This window comes from Nelumbo lutea, chromosome 1, assembly GCF_056320005.1.
Source record: "Nelumbo lutea isolate HS-2025 chromosome 1, American lotus-T2T, whole genome shotgun sequence".
In the NCBI taxonomy this organism is placed as follows: domain Eukaryota; kingdom Viridiplantae; phylum Streptophyta; class Magnoliopsida; order Proteales; family Nelumbonaceae; genus Nelumbo; species Nelumbo lutea.
Genome location: NC_142684.1, coordinates 194,337,835 through 194,344,505, shown reverse-complemented (window position 1 = coordinate 194,344,505; position 6,671 = coordinate 194,337,835). Strand labels below are relative to the sequence as shown.

Here is a 6,671-nt window from a genome sequence, read left to right as displayed (position 1 = left end):
CAGATTGGGTCTTCTACAAATTTTTCTTGACTTCAGGTCCAGATTTGACTTCGATGTAGGCCGAATCTGCAGAAGTCCAAAGCATAAAAAGTTGTGGTTTTTTCTCTTATCTTTCCGGTGGGTCTTGAATCAGCCCAATCGGAGTTTGGGTATGTGAGTTAGGGCCAAATTTTTTAACGATGCCGAAACTGTGAAAAATCATCTGATTTGCCTTTCTTTGCTTCTGATGCCTTTTTTCATGCCCTGAGCCGAAATACAACAAATACGAGTCCAATTAAATACTAATTCAGTATGAAAGATAGAATATTTGGGGATAAAAATATTATAAAATCTACTCTCATCAAATCCCCCCACACTTAAACTTTGCCCGTCCTCGGGCAAGACAAAACTCAAAACAAAATTAAAACAGGAACCAACTAAATAAAATATTGTTTTGGAGTTTTCTCAATAGGGTATTTGTTCTCCCGCATGCCTTGATCCAGTATTAATGGTCTTTCCATTCGTCCACTTTTTTCCTCTTTAACTTGTCAAAGAATAATCTTAAATTGCCAGTTCTCATGTCCCCAAGTGAAATCGACAATCAAGGGAAACAAGCATCTCTTTGCATGAATAATTTAGGACTAGAGTAAGCCCTCTTTGTTTTCACAATCACATGCTGCAAGATTCAAAAATACCTTCTCACGATTTTTCAGGACGAAATCAGTAATGTTATTATCATAAGCTTGCTTATGTATTGCATCTCCACCACTTATCATGAGTTCAATGCATCCAAAGGTGAATTAGGATTTGGGATCTAGGAATGAGTGCATTTTATGCTCCATCTCACACTTATTCAAGAAATATTTTTTATTTTTTTGGATAAATCACATTCCAATCCATGAACTCATTATTGTGGTCTCAACATGCCTAATAAGACAAGTTCTAGAATAATCAAACCATGTTTGTCTGTCAAAAACTAAATGCTCACAAGGGTAAAATTTGTATTGCATCTTGCCCGTTTATCATTGCCACTACTGAGGTACCTTCCATAGACAAAAATTTCAGCTAGATTTTCTTACATCCTTTCTTGTCTATCCCACCTAAGCACATGATTCAAGGTGGTTTGCAATCATTCAAAAACAAGTCTCTAAGGAGCAAAAATTTTGAAAGGAAAGGTTAGTGAGTGATAATCGAAGCATGCTAGAGTCTGGAAAAAAATTTATCAACCCCTTAATCCTCTCCCACACTTAAGATATACATTGTCCTCAATGTATGAAATATGCATAACAAGAACAAGGAGGGAAAGATTTAAGGGGACTTCCCTGAATACCTCGTTGAGATCCTGCAAATGTGAGATACGAGAAAAAATACACACTCATAAGAAAAAAAACAGAACAAAACAAACAACTAAACTCAATGGGTTGCTTCCTACAAGAACTCCTTTTAAGTCATGAGCTTGATTTCAAACTTTCTTTCATGGTGGTTTCAAGGAGAGAATGGACCCATGGTGGATGGGTTGCTCTCCTTCAATATAATCCTTCAACCGCTGCCCATTTACCTTGAATGTACTCCCATCATCATTATGTAGTTCAATTGCTGCATAAGGGAATACCTTAGCCACTACAAAGGGTCCGCTCCACCTGGTTTTCATCTTCTGATGTTTCCCCCTCTCATCCTTCATGGGTGGGTTTAAACCTAGAATAGGGACCTACACAATAGATGGGAGGGGTTTTGTGTGAGATGGAGGTAAACTAATAGAAGATGCATTATGAGTTGTAATTTCAAAAGAGTCTAGCTCAGAAGTCAAATTTTGCAATTCTGATTTCAGTACAAACTTCTGCTTTGCTTGTTGTAAATGATTAGGACTATTGTTAAGTGCAACTTTTAGCATGTCTTCTAATTTAGATTTATCTACTTCAGCTGCCCAAACATCAACGCAATCAATTGCATATATTTCATGTTCAATTGTGTTGGGACATTTCATGGTTTTAAATACATTAAGCACCAATTCTTCACCATTGATTCTAAGAGTAAGTAGACCTTCTTTCACATCAATTAAAGCATTACCCGTAGCAAGAAAGGGTCTCCCTAGAATCAACGGTACTGTCTTATCTTCCTCCATATCCAACATAATGAAATCAGCAGGAATGATGAAATTACCCACTTTGACTAAAACATCTTCTACTATTCCCCTAAGATATTTAATGCTTCGATCAGCTAATTGCAGGATAATAGTTGTAGATGTTAGTTCATGCAGTCCAAGTTTTTCAAGAATAGAATAAGGCATTAAATTTATACTAGCACCTAAATCACAAAGCTTTTTCAAATTTAGCATTCCCTATGGTGCAAAGTATAGAAAAACTCCTTGGATCCTTAAACTTTTGGGGCAATTTCTTTTAAAGAATGGTTGAGCACTCTTCGTTTAACTTCACCATCTCACCGTCCTCCCATTTCCTTTTTTTCGACATCACCTCCTTTAGGAATTTGGCATTATTCGGCATCTGTGACAATACATCAAGAAGGGGGAGGTTAATATGTATTTTTTTGAAAACTTCTAAAAGTTTCTCAAATTGTCTATCTAAGTTAGCCTTTAAAATTCTTCCAAGGTAGGGGATAGGGAGTTTAATTGCATCTAAATTCAGTTTAAGTGTACTTCCCTCATCCTCCTTTTGCAAATCGGCCACATCAGCTTTCTTATCATCTTTCTCGGTCTCACCAACTGTCTTCCCACTTCTTAAGGCTATGGCGTTTACTTGCTCTCTGGGATTTTTCTCCGTGTTGTTGGGTATCCGTTCCTCTTTTCTTTCCGACAACAGATTTACAATATGCTCCACTTGAACTTCTAAGTTTCTAATCGATGCTTCATAGCTTTGGAATTTTGCTTCAGCAGTATTGATGAACTTAGAAATCATCTCCTCCAGATTATTCTTTTTTTCTTGTGGGGGCAGTTGTGGTTGGAATCCCATAGGTGCCTTTTGCTGATTATTGCTCCATGAAAAGTTTGGATGATTCCTTCACCCTGGGTTGTATGTATTTGAGTATGGGTTGTAGTTTGATCTGCCAGAATGAGAGATAAAATTAGCATTATCATTGGAAATAAAAGGATTATTTAATTGACAATCAGAATTAGTATGTCCTATTTGTCCACATAAATCGCATGAGATGCTAGATGATGCATCAATGGCTGAAATATTAAAAGTATCAAGCTTCTTATTCAGATTAGCAATTTGCGCAGATAGGGCTGTAAGGGAATTGATGTGGTTTACTCCCCTCTAATTGGTTCGACCATTGCTCCATTGGTAGGTATTCAACACCATATCCTCTACTAGGTCATAAGCTTCCTCCGATGTTTTTCTCATGATTGTGCCACCTGCAGCTACATCAATAATAGATCGATTAGAGGGAGTAATACCATTATAAAAAGTCTGAATTTGACGCCAAGTTGGTATCCCATGGTGAGGACACTTCCTAAGCATCTCCTTGAATCATTTCCATACTTCATACAATGTTTCCCTCTCAAATTGAGCAAAAGTAGTAGTATCATTAATTAGCTTTGCTGTTTTAGAGGGTGGGAAATATTTAGCCAAAAATTTTTGGGTTAAATTATTCCAAGTAGTGATACTTCCTGTAGGGAGTGAGTTAAGCCAATCTTTAGATCTATCACGCAATGAAAAAGGAAATAATCTAAGCCTAATAGCATCATCACTAACTTCATTATGTTTAAATGTATCACATATTTCTAAGAAGTTAACAATGTGTGCATTAGGGTCATCACTTGGTAACCCACTAAACTGAATGCTTGTCTGGATCATCTGAATTATTGCAGGCTTGATTTCGAAATTGTTGGCATGAATGGTGGGCTTGCAAATGTTGGAAGTCGCCCCATCAATGCTTGGACAAGCATAGCTCAAGAGGGTGCGAATTCCTTCTACCATCTCTCCTTCAATCTTTATTGCTGGTTCGCCAATAACAACCTCTTCCCTCGCTTTACCTTTGTTGGCCCTTTGCAACAAGCGAAGGGTCCTCTCAATTTCTGGATCGAATTCAGCTAGTCCCTCTTTTCTAGTGCGTGTCATGCACTAGTAAATCTGAACCAGCAAGAATTCGAACAAGTAAAATAATAACAAGAGAATAATAACAAAATAATAAAAACAGAAATAAAAAGTCCAAATTAATCAAAGTTAACAAGTTCTAATATTATTTTAGGATTAAATACCCAATAACGGCGCCAAAAACATGATAGCTATAATTATAACCCTAGCAAGTGTACTAGTTATCAAGTAGTATAAAAATATCGTTCCCATGGGGATTTAACAAAATAAGTATTAGAACCACAGTCTTCCCTAATTATGTGGACAATTGAAATTCAGATTTGAGCAAGAACTACTGAAAATAAAAACTAGAAAAAGAAAATAGAAGCAAGGGTGATCACTAACCAAATATGCAATGGATGGAATTGCTAGGGCTTTTGGTCCACCTAACCAATGTAATGAATATTAATGGATTCGATTAACCAAGATTACTTGTCATTCCCATAAAGTGAGGTCCTTCCAATTTTATTTAATATTCTCTTTCGATATATACTAAAACTATGCCCATCAGGTAACCCTTTGATCTCTTGAATAGTGCTCTCAAGATGGAAGTGCATTAAATCAAAGGAAAACCATTAAATTCAGATGAATCATGTATATATATCTCTATATACCATTCAATTCACAATATGAACTATTCAGTCGATTATGTGAATTTCTCTCTTGATTCATTCACATAACCCAAATCAATTAAGAGGTAGCCAAGCTCTTAATTGCATTAAGCACAATAGATCATAGACTATATGGAAATCACAATCTTGGATAAATCATAAGATAAAAATATATTCATTAACCTGGTTAGGCTTCTCACAGCCCTAGCAAGAAACAAATCAGTTCATGATAAAAGAATTAAAGCAAACAAAGGGAAAGAAAGAACTCTTGAATTCGCCCATGGTGCTGAGATCTCCTCTTCTTGCTGCCACCTTCTTCTTGAGGTTTCTTGAATTCTTGATCACCTTCCCCAAGTTTTTTGATTTGTTTTCTCCTTTCTTGATTGATTGCTCATTTGCTTCTTGATTCAATCCAGAGATTGAGTGAGGCCTAAAGCTGTTCCACCCCCTCCTTTATATAACTTAAAGAGGAGGGGGTGGTCTCCTACTTCCTCTTGAAGTTTATCTTGCAAGAATAGAAAGTCCTAGTTTAATCCTACTTTTATCTTTTTATCTAGTGAACTCAATCCCTTTATCTTTTTAAGATTACATCAAGAATTTAGATCTAGAAGGACTCTTCTCAATTTCTTGTTCTTGGATTCATATTAGACCTCCTCTGCGAATTGGGCTGCTGCCAGGCTTTTCTGCAAGTTGGGCTTTAGTTGCAGAATGGGCATTCCTATGAATTTTCCCTGAATTCGGGCCCAGATTTGACTTCGATATAGGCTGAATCTGTGAAACCCCAAAACACGAAAGTTGTGGCTTTTTCTCTTACCTTTCCAGTGGGTCTTGAATCAGCCCAATCAAAGTTTGGGTACATAAGTTAGGCCCAAATTACAGAACTTGAGAAGAAAATTAATTTCTGTTTCTAAACTGTGTGCTGATGGATATACTGTTTATTTTAGTAATATGATTACTGTTAAATGGAACAACAAATTCATCGCATACGGGGAACTAGAGAACGGTCTCTATGTTCTACATCCTTCTCTGGAAACTAACTTAACTGAAACTACATCGATCAAAAATCCCAAGAAAAGGATTCGTGATACAGTAAGTTCCATGTGCCTATGGCATTACTGACTTGGCCATATCGGTGTTGACCGAATTACAAGACTGGTAAAGGATAGTCCTTTGGATTTTCTAACCATAGAAAATCTTTCCACTTGTGAGCCTTGCCTCCAAGGTAAGATGACTAAGTGGCCATTTGACGGTAAGCCTGAAAGATGTGTAGGCACACTCGACCTAATACATACTGATAGCTATGAATATATAACCCTAGCAAGTGTACTAGTTATCAAGTAGTATAATAATATCATTCCCACGGGGATTTAACAAAATAAGTATTAGAATCACAGTTTTTCCTAATTATTTGGACAATCAAAATTTGGAATTGAGCAAGAACTACTGATAATAAAACTGGAGAAAGAAAATAAAAGCAAGGGTGATCACTAACCGAATATGCAATGGATGAAATCGATAGGACTTTTAGTCCACCTAACCAATGTAATGAATATTGATGGGTTCGATTAACCAAGATTAACTATTATTCCCATAAGCTGAATTTTTTCCCAATTTTATTTAATATTCTTTCCCAAGATATATTAAACCTATTTCTATCAAGTAACCCCTCGATCCCTCGACTAGAGTTCTCAATAATAGAAATGCATTAAGTGCAAGAGAAACTCAAATATTCAGATGAATCATGTGTATATATTCTTATATACCATTCAATTCACACTATGAATTATGTGGTTGAGTATATAAATTCCTCTCCCGATTCAATCATATACACCGAATCAATTAAGAGATAGCCATTCCTAATTGCATTAAGCAAATAATTCATAAACTATATGAAAATCACAATCTTAGAAAAATCATAGAGATAAAAATATATTCATCATCATGGTTAGGCTTTCCACAGTCCTAGCAAGAAACAAATCAGTTCATGATG

At 36.1% G+C, this 6,671-nt stretch overlaps 1 non-coding gene across 1 annotated transcript; it reads left to right on the top strand.

Moving 5' to 3' along the window:
* The first annotated feature begins 3,426 nt into the window (after window positions 1-3,426).
* Window positions 3,427-3,533, top strand: LOC148880139 (small nucleolar RNA R71). The gene has a single exon (XR_016106293.1). It is a non-coding gene; the product is annotated as a small nucleolar RNA R71 (small nucleolar RNA).
* The last annotated feature ends 3,138 nt before the right edge of the window (window positions 3,534-6,671 follow it).